The 16,424-nt window shown below is 42.1% G+C and overlaps 1 protein-coding gene across 2 annotated transcripts in view; it reads right to left on the bottom strand.

Moving 5' to 3' along the window:
• Positions 1-3,125, bottom strand: part of LOC308280809 (uncharacterized protein) — a 28,737-nt gene extending 25,612 nt beyond the window's left edge. The window contains exons 1-5 of one of the 2 annotated variants that reach the window (XM_080755125.1): positions 2,924-3,125; positions 2,341-2,367; positions 1,875-2,111; positions 1,562-1,647; positions 1,358-1,409 (exon numbers count right to left, since the gene is read on the bottom strand). The gene's annotated coding sequence lies outside the window, so the exon portion shown is untranslated. Of the gene's footprint in view, positions 1-660; positions 787-1,357; positions 1,410-1,561; positions 1,648-1,874; positions 2,112-2,340; positions 2,368-2,923 lie in introns of those variants that run through there. The other variant, XM_080755126.1, reaches the window with a different exon arrangement.
• Between the last annotated feature and the right edge of the window lie 13,299 nt (positions 3,126-16,424).

The raw sequence follows: 16,424 nt of genomic DNA, 5'->3' as shown, positions 1-16,424 counted from the left end.
CAGTCTAGTATAGGGCAGTAATATAAAAATAGGGTTAAAATACCTACTCGCTGCACTTGAATGTGCGAGAGGGAAACGGAAAATCCAAAGAATAAACAGTAAACCCACCTGCTGCGCACAGCGGACTGGGGGACAACAAATAAACACGTGCACTGCACTAGTAGCACTACTGAATAACCCGCTTCTCAACTACGCACGTACAAGAGGGAAAACGGACAAACTCAAAATAAACACTCGATTGCAACAGCAATGTAGAATAATTAACCAAATGGAAAAACACCACCACTTGGATGGATATTCAACAGTAAACCCAGCGGCTGCGAACAGCGCACAAAACGGGTATTATTAATTAATTGTAACTAAACAAAGTAAGCCGGATGACGGCCGTTCCGCAATGGAACTCAAACAAATGTATCCTTCCTGAAAAGAAAGCCTGTAGGCACAAACAAACAACACGACAACGTGTAAACACTAGCCTTAGCAATAGCCCAAACACTATAGGCTACATAAACACACAACACTGCGACCCACAGGGACACAAGGCGCCTGCACCGAAGTGAAACGGGTCCCCAAGCAGCGTGTGAACACTACGAGCAAATAGCAAAGTAATAAAAAAAATAATGCACTTTTTAGGTAGAAATGTTTGAAACAGATACTCACCCATCCGTGCGGGTCTCTTCAATGAAGCGAGAGAGGCAAAGAGGCGGAGACGCTCTCACCCGGCATTGTTAAAGGTGAGACCGCCTCCCCGGGTCATGTGGGCATGACTTTGTTGGTATTTGGTCTCGTTAATAGGTAGAAGATGAGGGCATCATTCATTGTAATGACCGTAGTGACGGTCAGAGTGAGGTCGAAATAGATCCCCATCTCCTGCCATGCTCCTGAATTGTCATTTCTCCTGAATTTCTCCTGGATTGGAGGATTTCCGTGGCTTTGCGTGGCAACACATGTCCGATTTAAACTGCGCATGTGCGACGTGATGACTGTCCCTTTTTAATGATTGTCATTTCTCCTGGATTTGGTATCAAACTCAAATATTCACCAGAACACAGGAGGACCCCCACCCCCCCAGACCCCCCTCTTAGCGGGGTGTGGGCAGAGCATACAATCACACAGATATATTCATGGGTCTTATTGCTTCAGTAACAAATACTAATCTCAATCTGTACACCAACTTTTTGTGTTTTAATTGCTGAAATTGTACCCATCATTTTCCAATGCAAGTAAAGCAAGCCTAATACAAAAAAAAAAAAAAAAATCACCAGAACACCCCCCCCCCCCCATCTCCTGAATTCTGACTGTCAAATGTTGGCAACCCTGCCTTAAGCATTGAATTGATCCAGAAGCATAAGCTCACCTCCTTTAGTCAAGTGTTCACCAGCATTCTGTCCAGGACTATCCACAGTATCCTGTAGAACACAATCTTGTTAATTCAAACATAATTATAATGCCTGAGTGCTATAGAACAATGTTATGTCTTATATGGTATTGTTTACAGCTGTTGTTTTCAACCTGAAACCACAAACACACTGTCCACCAATAAGGACATTATGTGAGTCACCTGTGTGTCTCTCCCACCACACAAGACTGGACAGTTCCACTGTGACCACAAATCCAAAATCCAATGTCGCGGAGGCACATGATGTTCTGTCATAACATGGTTAAATGACATACAAAAAGTAAGAAGGAAGACAAAATAAAAAAAATGAGAAAGAAGAAAATGTGAAGAAAAGAAAACAAGAATGAAGGTAAAGAGAGGGGATTCCACAAACACTGCTATAATATTACTGTGTGTGCTGAATATTTTTATTTTAAAAAGTGATATCTTTTTTGAAAATTCTAATTTAGTAGTAGCCTACGGTACATGATCTTACCAATAATCAGGTCAGGTTCGTATTCTTTAAGGGCATCATAAAATGCTGCTTTGACTTCTACTCCTCCTGGTTGTAGTATTTCTCTGTACAGACGCATCATCTGGTCCATGCCGGGCTTCTCCTTCTTAATCTCAAAATCGAGTTCAGGGGTGACCATGGGTCCTAGACGGTCTAGTATCTTGATGACTTCGGGAACCTTTTGAATCAACTCTTCCCTGTGCTCCATCACAAACTTTGCTGTTTGCAAAGAAAAGGAGAGTGGTTGAGATAAATGCAGAACATAAAATGAAGCTCTCTGCATATAATTAGTCATATACTGTAACAACCGGTACAGTTATGGATTTGGAATACGATATTGAGCATGTACACCCTGGTGCACGCACGCACGCACGCACGCACGCACGCACGCACACACACACACACACACACACACACACACACACACACACACACACAGCTTAGTTACCTGCTGCATTGTTGTATTCCTGTTTACCTGGTGAGGATATAAAATAATATAGGATGAACACTCACACACATAAAAAAGCCCACTACACATAAAGTAGCCTACACTGTAATGTGATTAAATAGAAATATGGAGGATTCACTTTTGTTCATCAATTCACTCTCCAATCACTCACTAATCTCTCTCACTTGAACACACACCTGACACAGGTGACCCTATAATGGGCTGAGTTATGATATAAATAAATTCTCTCTCAATTATTTTCTTCCTGGTTCAGTTCCCCAATCAGTTTTCAATCAATCCAACTAGATAGGAAATCAGATTTGACGGTGAGGCAAAAGGGACCCATATCTTCATGTGAATAGGAACTCCTCTGGAACCCTCAGTCAGAGCTGGCTATTGCAGCCAGGAAATTGGAAGCGGATGAAGATGGATGGATGTTTGATCAGTGTGGAGACACTGTTCATTTTGATCATTTGATAATAATCAATGATCAATTTAATGATTGATTATTACATTAATATAGATGAATGGATATATCAAATATGTATTTAAAAAAGATACAAGTGTTAATAAATAGACTGACCAGTTTGCTTCTTTTTCCAGTAGAAATATCCCATTAACATAAGTACTAATGCCAACAAGAGGACCATCCCTGCAATCACTCCTCCATTTGGTCCAGTACTCTCTGCAACTTTGACACTAATAGCCTCTGAAAAAGACAAAACACAACCGCTGTTTAAATGAAATCAAACAATAAAATCAACAGTGGTGTTAAAATGGTTGGAGGCATTGTTCCATGGTCCAAAGCTCACAGGTTTGATTCCTGCCTGGTCTCCTATAACAGCCATGTGACCTGCATGGTAGACCACTAGGGGGCGAGCACAACTTGTTTGCTATGGTTTTTGGAGCGTGTGCTAGCAGGAGCTCCCAGTACGTGGCTTTGTGTGTCCACTTGAAAAATGTGTTGGTCAGCACGAGTTGGTCAGCACGGCGGGATCTGCGCATGTGCGACTTTTACCACGTGCACACACGCACGCACGCACACACACACACACACACACACACACACACACACACACACACACACACTCAGTCAAGAGATATAGAGCAGCAGCAGCAGCTCCACACAGACACACGCAGTGAAGCCTTGTGTCGGCAGCGCATTCTCTCCAAGCCTGCATTCCTCCTTGCCCTTCCCCCCCCACACACACACATGGCTCGAATGACCGAACGAACACATCAACAGACAGAGAGGAGAACGTACGAAGTGTGTGATAGAGTCTGGTTTATTAACCAGGCAAATGTGGCCACACACACACACACACACACGCTCCAGTTCGAACCGAGGTTTGATTTTTGTTAACATTATGACCATACCAAAAATCTAAAACATATCACCTAATTCTCATATTTTGAGAACTTGCTTTTTTTCAGATAAAATCTCTCAAAATATAAATGGTGCTAAATAGCACTAGAAGTGGTGTGTGTGGTCAATATGCTGAAACAATACACAGGGAAGTGTGGCCTGGTACAGTAGGAATAGTGCATAAAATGTGCTGCAAATTATATACTGTATATATCCTAACATTCGATAGTGGGTTAATAAATGGGCCTACTGTATATATTAAAGTAGCCTGACTGCAAGCGTCAGACTCTATCACACACTTCGTTTTGGGAAGAGAGTCTGAGATTTCGGGCAGACATTCCACTTCTGGGGGGGCGGGCAGGGGGTGGTTTAAAAAAATGTTAAGTTGACTTGCTTACTTAATTGCTCCCTCTGAACTTCAAAGGGCTTGTGAGCTGCTGTAATTGATTGAGCCATACAAGTGTCAATAGCTCGTTAGTCACTGAAAGCATCAAAGACTACAATCTGTTTGATGTATGTAATAAGAGTGGAGGGGGGGAATGTGTTTGAATACACACAGCCTCGCCTGATTGGCTGAATGGTTTTGAACCAGGCCACCACCCACCACGTGCCCCAAGCCTACAGCACTGATTGGCTCGCCCTCTCTGAGGGCTGGTGGAAAAAACGTATTTAATGTGAAGGGCCAGACTACACAACACCACCACTACCAACAGGGGGTGGTGTTGTGCAGTCTGGTTTATTAACCAGGCTAATATTAAAGAGGTTATTATACAGTAGTCTGCAATGCATTTGATCTCGTCTCTGCTACATCTAACTCACACAATGCAGAAGCAGCTTAAAAGAATGTAGGCCTTTGTGTCTCTCCCTTTGCCACAAGCGTTCCCAATCCCAACACAAAGAACCTACTGCCTACGGCAACGTGAGCCAGGAGCCTCAGCTCAATGGACAGCTATCCTATGTTACAAAAGACGACATCTTTAGACGCCAAGTTTACTTTTTTGTGATAAAACTTAACTGACAGGACACAATGTATAAACATTTTGTGTGGATGACAGAGAAATCTTGACCAAGGAAGGAAGGTTGACGGCATTCTTTCACTGCTGTGTGTTCTGAGTGCTCTGCTCTCAGCGGTGCCGGGTGCACTACGTGTGCGAGGTTCATGTTATGGCGCGCGGCCCCAACAGGGTCTGCTTAGAGCGAAGGAGGGTCGGCGCTCCAAGGAGCGGAGGAACATCATCGCTCCACCGCCGCTCAGACCCATCTTGCTCGCTCACGCTCAACTAAAAAGCTCACGCTCCGCACCGCTCGTATGCCCTGCCCCACACCCATATACTGTGTATATATATATATATATATATATATAGCCTATATTTACCAACATCACTTAAAACGTATCCATTTTCAGCATTATTTTATTGATGGGCCGAGTACAATCCCACTAACCAGCCAAACTTCATTTGCGAGTGCAACCCTATCAATCGATGCCAGACTAACCGATTATGTGCATGCTTGGGCACGCTTATGTGCACTTTCGGCAAACACCTTCAATGTAAGGCACCCTTCGTACCAGAGCCTTCGTAAGTACCACACAACACGTAAGGATCCTTTTAGGAAACGCGCCCATGGACATTTGGTACTGAATGACAGGCCATTTTTCGCTACTCAAAGCAGTTCGGTCAGTGTTATAAATGTATCAGATGTTTGTACCCAGCCCTAGCTGCATGAAATAACAGCCAACAACTACAAGCTATACGTATTAATGGCTACTTTCTCCTCTGTCTGGTCATGTAGAAACCAGGGTCTTTTGTTGAGATTCTGAATTCATTACTCCCCCGAATCCCCATCTTTAAACCAATCCAGTGACTTTGATTGGTGCAGGGCTTAGCAATTAGCATGGATCAGATTGTAAATATTATTTATTTCACTACAGATAGTCTAAATATTAAATCATCCTCAATCCTAAATGTAATTAATTCTTTCAATGGACTAAGATCTTGTCTTATTTGATGCTTCCTGCCCTGGCATTTGGCCTTGTGCCCTAAAGAAATTTACAACACTAAAGGCCAAGTGGCCTTGCCCCTCTACAATGACGAAATTCCAGGCCTGGTGTGTGTAGTCTACTTGTATTCAGCAAAATAATATTGACATAGTATAGACATACCAGTACTTCATATTGTCATACAGCGTTAATGAGGGTATTACAAGAGAGAATATAATAATACATTATTCTGAGAAAAGGAATGAATTTTTCATGGAGCACAATGTTAATCTTTCAAGCTGTATTTACAGAATGTTACACTGACTGAACACAGTCTTACAGTATGACAGAGCAGTTTTGTACAGATTTACAGAGGTGTTAAAGTGATCCCTGACTAATACGACAAATATGCCTTAATACATTATAATTGTCCTCTATAACTACAATGTAAAATTAAAAACACCTTCAATATTTTATTTCTTCAAGAAATAGCTAATCTTTCACTCAATAGGGGAAATGCATGTCGCAAGTTGATGATGTCATAAATGTCATGTGTGATCTATCTATCCCTATGGAATTTATGGAATGCATGTGCAAAAAACACATTTGAAATATTGAGTTGATGCTCTTATTAACCATATGAAGTATTAAGTTTGTTTTTATTTGCACATGCATGCCATAAATTCCATAGGGATAGATCAAACATGACATTTATGACATCATCAACTTGCGACGGGCATTTCCCCTGTTGAGTGAAAGATTAGCTATTTCTAGAAGAAATAAAATAATTAAGGTGTTTTTAATTTTACATTGTAGTTATAGAGGACAATTATAATGTATTAAGGCATATTTGTCGTATTAGTCAGGGATCACTTTAAAGAGTGATGGAAATGTTACTTACCCGGGGTCTCAACAGTGGTGGCGTAGTTGATGTGTGGTAGGTGAACTCTGCAGGTCACGTTCCTTCCTCGCCTCACTGCCACGGTCCTCTGGACAAAGTAACAGTGTGGAGAATGTGTTGAGTTGTGTTTGACTGTCATTGGGGATTGATCATTGATGTCGTTTCCCTCACTGTCCAGCCAAGACACCTCAGGTTTTGGAGACCAGCACCCAGAAGCACAAGATAAGTCTTTTGGTCCAACTGAAGAGATCTTTGGTTGAGACACAGCCCCTGCAACAACAAATAAACATAATCAATCAATCAATCAATCAATCAATCATCCCCTTCTCTATCTACTATATCTGTATTGTGCACCTATCTGAGATGTGCACAAGCCAGGGGTTCCGGTCCCGTCAAATGTCTGATACTTGTTTAGAATTGTTTCCCATCTCCTCCCTATAGTATGAACTGAGTGTGACAAAAAAGGCTGCACCTCCATACCCCATACCCCAACAACCCCAACATACATACCCCCATGTAAAGTAATTCTTCAGTAAACGTGGGCCTACGGAGGCGGTGACCACCTAAACCAAACCCTAACCCTAACCCTAACCTCAATAGGAATGGCAGTGGGTAGGAATGGCAGGTATAGGAATGGATAACTGTTCCAGTTCCAATTTGGTCTTCACTTTTAAATTCTAAATCGATCAATTAATCCCGCATTATCCCGACATTATTTTGATCATGAAAAAGACTTCAATTAGAAAGGAAACTTGTGTTTTGCCACATCGTTGTCATGATTGGTGCAAACTGTGGTAGGCTGCTCTCCTTCACTTCACTTCATCTACTCCCAAGCTTGTCTGAAAATAATATCCAATGGAGTGATGTTTTACAATTCTTAGCTGTATAAACGAGTTTTGGTCAGTGAGACAAGTGTGCATTGCAGCAGAAAGACTTGTGTCATCTTGTCTCGTGTCTTTTATGACAGTAGCAGGCAGTCACGTAACCCGAAACTGACTAAACAGCTGATTGGATACTTTGACGTAGGACGGGCTGTGCTTAAAAAATAGCATATCTACAAGCTTACAAACCGTTGATGGCGTGATGCGTTGTGAGCTTGTAGATCTTATGGCAGTCCCCACTCCAGAGGGGAGCGGAGCGGAGAAGTGGCGCAGCAGAGTTGTTCTCATATATTATTTAATTTTCTAGTGCGATCGCCGATTTTTGGCTGATGGTGGTCGATATGACCCAACCTATGGCATATGACCCAACTTTTACAGAAATAATTTGACCGTGCCCCCAACGCACATGCCACGTGACATGGTTTGGCTGACGAGACCATCTAGATTTCATAAAACCGAAAATCAAACTGTAAAACCGGGAAACTGTACAACCCTACTAGATCAGACTGAAAATAAATAAGTTCACCAAAAATAGACAATCTACAAGCTCACAACGCATCACAATGTGACGTGCTTGTAGATCTGCTATTTTTTGGTGATGAAAGTTGGGGTAAATCAAAGGAATTGATTTACCTCAATACTACATCAAGAACAGTGCAACTCAGATCTGTTACTATTTACTAAGTCTACTCTGCAGGGCTTTTCAAAGTGATAAAGTATAGCTGCAAAAGGATTCATGCTGTAGCAGCAGTTTGTTCAGATCTTCTCCTTCTACATTTACCTGTTCTATCCCCTGGTATGTGAGAGAGGCTAGCCTCGCATTGCCAGACATGAATCCGCCGGTGCAAAATAGAGTCTGACAACGCGAGGCTAGAGAGGCCATGACGTGTTTAGAAAATTAGCAGACATAAATGAATCTAATAATAAGGGTAATAATAATAATAAGGGTAATAAGGGTAATAATAATAAGGGGGGTAATAATAATAATAATAATAATAATAATAAGGGTAATAATAATAATAACTTGAATTTAAATAGTGCCTTTCATGAACCCCAAGGACACTTTACATAAAGATATACTGTATCTATCTTAACAAACAAAACAACTAATTGCCACAAGCCTGAGAGAATGTAGGTCTTTTCAAGGCAGCCTTAATAGAGTCCAGTATTGTAGCATGACGAATCTTCATTGGTAGAGAGTTTCACATAATGACGTCACTGCTACATGCCAGGTTGGCGGTTAGGGTAAAAGACAGCTATGTTTAATCCATGTTTTGACCACTAAATCTTACCAACTAAGAGCTGGATCAATCTGGCGCTTCCTCTCAGGTTTGGAACCAAACACTTGAACTCCCCTTCATCTGAGAGTTGCACCCTGGACAGCTTCAGTGAGATGTTACCATGAGAAACCTCTTCGTGGAACAGGGCAGTCCTCAGCTTGTATAATGGGTTGCTCTCGTCAAACACGAAACGTCCATTTTGGAGAACGAGCACATACGGTGGCTTCAGGTCAGCTCTCGTCCACTCCACACTCTCCAAGTTGTTAGATGTAACGAGACATGGAAGGACCACAACTTCGCCCACTTTGGCCAGCACGGTCTGAGAGATCAGCTGTTCTTCGCCTAAAATTCAAACAAAATTACTTAAGTGTAGAGACAAGACAATCTTTATTTTATTATACAGTTCATTGCAGCCTAATTTATAGTATGACAGCGTTGGTTGCCTCAAAGAACAGACCTACTAGCTATATTGCAGACCTTTGTTAGCTTTACTTGTAGATCTGTACTTTGGCAAGGGACACCCTCATGTGATGGAGTTTAAGCTGCTTTTGAATGTATTGATATCATTAGCTCTATTCTGTGAGTGCTGTTTATTGTCATTGTCTACTGACGGTATCTACTGAATTCGATATTGCACTGTTTACTGTGTAGGCCTACTGCTGGTATGAACATGCTGCACACTGTTTACACATTTTCTAAAGTTTCAGTTTTCTATCAAATTGATAACCACATTTAGGCCTATAATCTAGGGCAGTGGTACTCAAACTTTTTTGTCTGCAGTACCCCCTTCTACTGATTTCTGAAGGCGAGTACCCCCTACCCTGACTACAGCATTTTGCTACAATTGACATGAAATGTCCAGTTCCCTTTCCCTCCCATGCCAATTATGTTCAAAATAGAGCAGCATAATGGCAAGAAATTGGTGTGCGAAACATAGACCTATACCAGCAGGCACAGCTGTGACATTATGTATGTAAAGCCCAAAACCGCTGCACAGTGTGGGAGCAATTTGCAGAATCCTCATCAGCTCTGATTATCACACTCCAACTGACATGCAAACACCGGCTTAAACATTGCTTTCTATTCAATAACAGTTGTACTGATCAAGGTATTAATGTATTTGGTTTAACAATTTACAAATGAGAATGGTTCACACAAAACCTGTCAATGTTTTATCATTGACCATAAGGGGGGGGGGGGGGGGGGGGTGTCTAAATTGACCCTTAAAAGTTACTCTGACAGTATACAAATGGAACCAAATGAACCCAACTATACTAACTTTGGCCAATAGGTGGCAGTGCAATACCCCGCTCCGCCCTGGTTATAATTCTTCCTAATCCTAAAGGTCAGTTAACAGTTTTGATTTAAAAAATAAAAATTAACCACTTCAAAAGTTCAACCCTATAGCCTACTGTACATTTCGCCCAATTGAAAATAGCATACTGCATATTGAGTACTTTCTACTTTTGGTACTTTATATAGCCATAAGTAGCTACATTTTGATTCACAATACTTTTGTACTTTTTGTACACATTATAACCGCCCTGGTTATAATTCTTCCTAATCCTAAAGGTCAATTAACAGTTTTGATTTAAAAAATAAAAATTAACCACTTCAAAAGTTCAACCCTATAGCCTACTGTACATTTCGCCCAATTGAAAATAGCATACTGCATATTGAGTACTTTCTACTTTTGGTACTTTATATAGCCATAAGTAGCTACATTTTGATTCACAATACTTTTGTACTTTTTGTACTTTTGTAACAGAGTATTTCTACATTGCATAATTGATAGGCTACTTTGATAAAACAAGTAGGCTAAGTAAACATTGAAGTAGGCATACTTTTCCCACCACTTGTCTAAATAAATTACATTTTTTAAGTTGCATTATGTAAATAGTAGCGCTTTGGAGGCCGGACGCGACCGGACGCGGTGTGGTCAATATATTCCCACTGATCCCACATGAACGGACGCACGGACGGACGGCACCGAATGGTGCACGAGCGTGTAAACGGTTACGCTCGTCATCCGCGAACAGGAACAGTTGCAGTCGCAAATGCCATGTCGTTTACATATATTAGGAACAACAGAGGTACCAGTATGCTACCTTGCATAACAGGTTTCTTGTGGTGAATGTGTGAGCGGTCCTCAAGCCCTCAAGATATAGCCTACTTTAACACCTAGGTTTCCAGCTGTGACTGCATGCGCATGTGTCGATGTGTGTCAGTGTGTGTGTCCTCATACATGGCTCAATTACTGTGGTAGGCCTATTGAGTTTTTGAGAATTCGTTCAAGGCAAATTGTTTCTCTAGCCAGCAGCGCTGTATTTTCTAAATGAATTAAAAGAAAGTAGAAAATAAAATCTTAAGTAACAATAAATGTAATTAAGACTAGAAAACTATTGGTTTTCCGCGTGCACGAGCGTGCACGTGACGTCAATAAATCACCGTCCGCCCTGAAAAGAAAATCCCAAAGCACCACTGACTGTCGTTACCTGTCACAGATGTGTTGTAACAGCTGGCCCAGATCAGCAGGAAAATGTTTAAATAAATACGAAAATGTGAGACCGAGTGAAACGCCATAGCCTATTCCTTGCTCCTTGGTCGCACCCATATGCGGAGTGTGTGGTTTTGAGACGTGTTTACTGCCTGGGAATGGGATAATTACTTTCGTTTTCAAAATAGCCCTGAGGACAGTAGTGAGGAGGAGATTCAACCCGGCGTTGAGCAAATAGCCAATTTGCCACGTACGTCTACACAAACGTTCACATTTCAATTATAAAGTGCTTACTGAAGGCTCACAGATGTCAACATATGGTACGCTTAAGTAGAATTACCCGTACCTCCCGTATTGTTTAATAAAAAGCCTTTAATCCAATGTTTGTCAAAGAGAGTGCAATACACATTCCAACCAATAGGGTCACGTAGTTGAAAAATGGCCGCTGGTCGAATTAAAATGCTTTTTATTAAAGAATACGGGGGAAACGGGTAATTCTGCTAAAGCGTACGATATTGTGACATCCGTGCAACTTCAGGAAGCTCTTTCTTTGAAATCTAAACGTTTGTGTAGACGTACGTACGTACGTGGCACATTGGCTAAACTGCTCCACTCCAGTTGAAGGTCGATCCATGACGGTCGTTTCAGGGCAAGTTTTCAAAGTGCTACATAAACGTTATAATTACCTATTACATTGTGTGACCGTAGAGGTCACTGTTTCGCTGCTGTTTCGCTGCTGTTTCATTGCGCTCGGCTCCTCCACTAGAATGCATTTCTGAGTGTTTACATTTAACAAACTTTAAGAGAATAAACAATTATAGCCTACCCCCGTAACGTCATTGGTTAAAATCTTAGTTTAAACCACGTGTACCTGCTAACCTGGTAGTCCAGCTACCCTGCTAACCTGGATTTTGCAGGAGTCTCCTTGTTTTGGACTATTTCTCCTGCCTGACTGGCCCCCACACACCCGCACACTAATATGCAGTAACGGCCATTATGCAGTCACGGCCATAGTTGCTTGGCTATTTGATATGCAAATCGAAAATGTAGTATTTGATTGTTGTTGAAAAAAGGTGTGATACTGTGAGATCTAGATCTGGCTCTCCATCATGCCACTTTGATTCTAACACACACACACACACACACACACACACACACACACACACACACACACACACACACACACACACACAGTTGCCCTATCATAGTACAGTCTGGGGTTTTTACATTTAGACATCTCCCCATCACCCTGTTCACTGATTGGTCGATCTTGCATGACCAACCAGTGTGCCCACTGGTTTCAGAGGCACAGAGGCACTTCACTGTGAGTCCGTGATGGCACCTACTTGTTATCACATTTTTAGATGATAGCTTATCACCTAAAAGTTGAGGTGATCACCCTTCACCTGGGAGAGTGGGAATATTACTCTTCTCCTGTCGCTTTATGTATAGTAAATTGTGGTTATTATTAAATTCATATTTCATTGCTTCAGACATCAAATCAATTTCTGTTGGCCTACTTTTAGCTTTTTAATGGATCCTATTGTCAGGCCCGGATTTATATGACATGATGCCCCTGGGCAAGGGGAAATAAAGAGGCCCTCGTGCGCGCGCAAAAATTCCACCTCCGGTCCACCTGACCACACCGTGAACTCACCTCCGGACTGGCCCGTGCATAATCCTACTGTGTATCCTCATTGGCTCATTGGAAGGGTCTAAAGTGGAGACAGAAGTGGGGTGTGTGTGTGCATTAGAGGTCTTCGGACCTGCCCGAGATCCGAAATTACCCGGGGTCCGACCCGCCCGAGCCGGGTAACGGGGAACGAGGAATAAAGAAAACATGGATTTATTTTACAAACTGTCCGCATTGATTGACTTACTGGTCTGGGAAAAGATCATGTTGTGACGAGACGCAGCGCCGCTGACAGCAGCAGCAGCAGCTGCAACCAAGGCGACATTTAGGTAAGAAAGAAGTCTCATACAACTCTTAATAATAACGTTGACATTCCGTCATTTCGGGGCCACAGGTTCGGGTCTCGGACCTCTCGTTCTGCGCGGGTATCGGATCTAATTTGTCTATTAATAGTACGGGGCCGTCAGACCGGGTCCGTCACGTTTCGGGGCGAGACGGGTAGCGGTTCTGAAATTCCAAATTATAGACGGGGCCAAATGGGTCCGGCTCCATTTTCCCTGGGTCCTTTTGGGTTCGGGTAGTTAAAATTGGACCCGTGAAGACCTCTAGTGTGCATGTGTGTAGCCTATGTGTGTGTATCACTTTATTTGGATTGCAATACTTAATTTATCATTTATTTTAAAATAAATTTGACCAAATTTCGACAAAACGCATATGATGGTGATTGAAAGGCAATTTTTAACTAGCGATAGGAACCATAAAGTATTCATGAAAATGTTAATTAAGGGGAAAATTAATGGGATCCAATGGAGAACAATTCTTTTTGCGATCGGCCGGTGGGGAAAACAGCGCAACTAGCGGCCAATCATAGGAAGTTTTACTTCCGTATTGGAGTCATTTTAAATCGGCAGAACTATGTCCCTGGCTCCCACTAGAATATGGAAATGAGTAATGGAGTTTGGGGCATGGTCACTAAGACTGGAATTGATCAATCACAACCACTTAGACATATGCCCAGTGGCGTATACTATCCAGGAATGAGAGTCAGGGTAGGTGAAATGCCAGCGAAGTTGGACCTGCGCTTGATTGGCACCGGCTGACCACCACAAATGAGCTTGTCATCCTGGGCATCACAATAGACCAGGGGTTCCTAACTTTTTTTGGCTCAGGGTACCCCTATACATATATTTTTCATCCAAGGCACCCCTACATTATTCATAATTTTCACTCCCAGCACCTTATATTCATGCCATATTTTAATATTACTTTTAGAGTATGATCTAGCTATTTTTTCTTTTATAAAAATTGTTACATTTTTTGTTGTTACTTATTATAAGATGATGACAACATCTGATTGAATTTGTGTTTTACTGAGTAAATCAGATTTGCATTGTGCATTGAAATTAATTAAACTCGTGAAAGGGGAAACATAAGCGCATTTTTGCCTTTCTCCACACTGCTGTCCTGGTGTGGAGAAGCCTACCAGAGCATGTAGTTGATTCCATCACAGACAATGGCCTTCAAGCCTTTAAATGCAGAGTTCATAGACAGATGTCTCCTGACCACCCCTCACACTCACTGTTGAGCTGCAGTGAACCGTATGATTGGCCAATGGATAGTGGATTCATTATCTTACTTGCCTATTGTTCACAATTCATACACATATAAATAAAAAGATCACAACGTGTTGCAACGTGTCATAGCGTTAGCCTGCATGTTGTGAGCTTATAGATTGTCCATTTTCGGTTATTTGGTGTACAGAGGAGAGGGCCAAATAGAGCCCTTGGGAATACGGTCAACTAAGTATAAGGTTTAAATTGTTTAGTCTAACAACATACTGTAAGACGTGGGATTACAGCTTTATTTTGGGGGGTTCTGGGGTGATTCAAGTCTCTTGAATGAACATGCTGCATGTTTAATGTAACACTGTAAAATATTGGATTTCATAGAATGAGGTTGTGATGTCTATTTACAGTTACACAGCTCTCTTGTGGCCAAATTATATTAATGTACAATCTATAGCTGGCTAGCTGTCTGTATGTTAAAGACATTTGAATTTTGTTCAATCTGTATGGTAGAGTACATTAATACTATAATGAGAAGTAAGGTGCAGCCAGTGGTCACTGGCGGGCCATAATCTATGGGCATAATGCACTTGCACTTACGCCCTTTGCGCTCCAAGAAGGTTCAATGCAGTTATGCCTTTTGCGCTCCAAGCTCAATTGAAGGTTTTTACTTATACATGAAGCACATGGAGACCATTTCAATTATATAAAAAAAATGTTATGGCCATTTGAAGTGTTAGACACTAGTGTAGTTGCTGTATGTTACTATTCACATGGCAGACCCCTGAACAGTGTAAGTTACCGGTAAGTGTGGTTTGTAACAACAGTGTGCCTGTGGCCCCTGATGTGATCATGTTGTCTTGGCAATAACTTGAAAAGTGCATCGGTGCACCTCCTGTGGATAAATCTGAACAGACTGTTTGGACTTGTCGATATCATTAACTGCCGAGGGTCAAATGGCCATGAAAGCATGAATACACTCTCTCACACACACACGCATAGCGCACGCGCGCGCGCACACACACACACACATTCAGCCAGGTTGTGCACATGACTTACACACATTTATAATACTAGATTTCCAGTGACTGTACTGTACATCGACCACCGCCGGTCCACTCACACTCAATTTGAATAGTGAATATTAATGCTATACTGTCACGGAACCATTGTTTAAAACATCAATTATTGTCAACAGACATTTAAGAGTGGTTTAGAGTGTGTGCATACAGTTTCATGTGTTATAGATCCATTTCACTTCTGCTATGTTCTGTGTTCACTTTGTGTACTCTGTGTATATGTGTGTGTGTGTGTGTGTGTGTAGGTGTGTGTGTGTGTGTGTGTGTGTGTGTGTGTGTGTGTGTGTGTGTGTGTGTGTGTGTGTGTGTGTGTGTGTGTGTGCGTGAGTGCGTGCGTGCGTGCGTGTGTGTGTGTGTGTGTGTGTGCATAATGTGTGTGTGTGTGTGTGTGTGTGTGTGTGTGTGTGTGTGTGTGTGTGTGTGTGTGTGTGTGTGTGTGTGTGTGTGTGTGTGTGTGTGTGTGTGTGTGTGTGTGTGTGTGTGTGTGTGTGTGTGTGTGCGTGCGTGCGTGCGTGCGTGCGTGTATGTGCGTGCGTGCGTGTGTGCGTGCGTGCGTGTGTGTGTGTGTGTGGGGGGGGGGGGGGGGGGGGGCTGAGCATCTTAAAGAGGAATTAGGCTCTTCAGCCGAGAAGCAGCAGAAGGATCTATGTCAAACCACATACAGTAGCTGTCATTCTGTTTCAGTGAGTCAATTTGTCAAGATGAAATCTGCATCCACCTATATAATATCATGTAAGTACATTGTTATTTATAATCTTATACTAGTTGACTTTGAGACAAAACACTTGCTCTTTCAACTAAACACACACAAGGTGATTAAAGTGCTGTTATGGCTTAGTAATGTCTATTAATAGTACGGGGCCGTCAGACCGGGTCCGTCACGTTTCGGGGCGAGACGGGTAAC

Source organism: Nannobrachium achirus (genome assembly GCF_963921795.1).
Source record: "Nannobrachium achirus genome assembly, contig: SCAFFOLD_231, whole genome shotgun sequence".
NCBI lineage: Eukaryota > Metazoa > Chordata > Actinopteri > Myctophiformes > Myctophidae > Nannobrachium > Nannobrachium achirus.
Note: the sequence above shows the minus strand (reverse complement) of the source record. Positions and strands in the feature narration are given on the sequence as shown.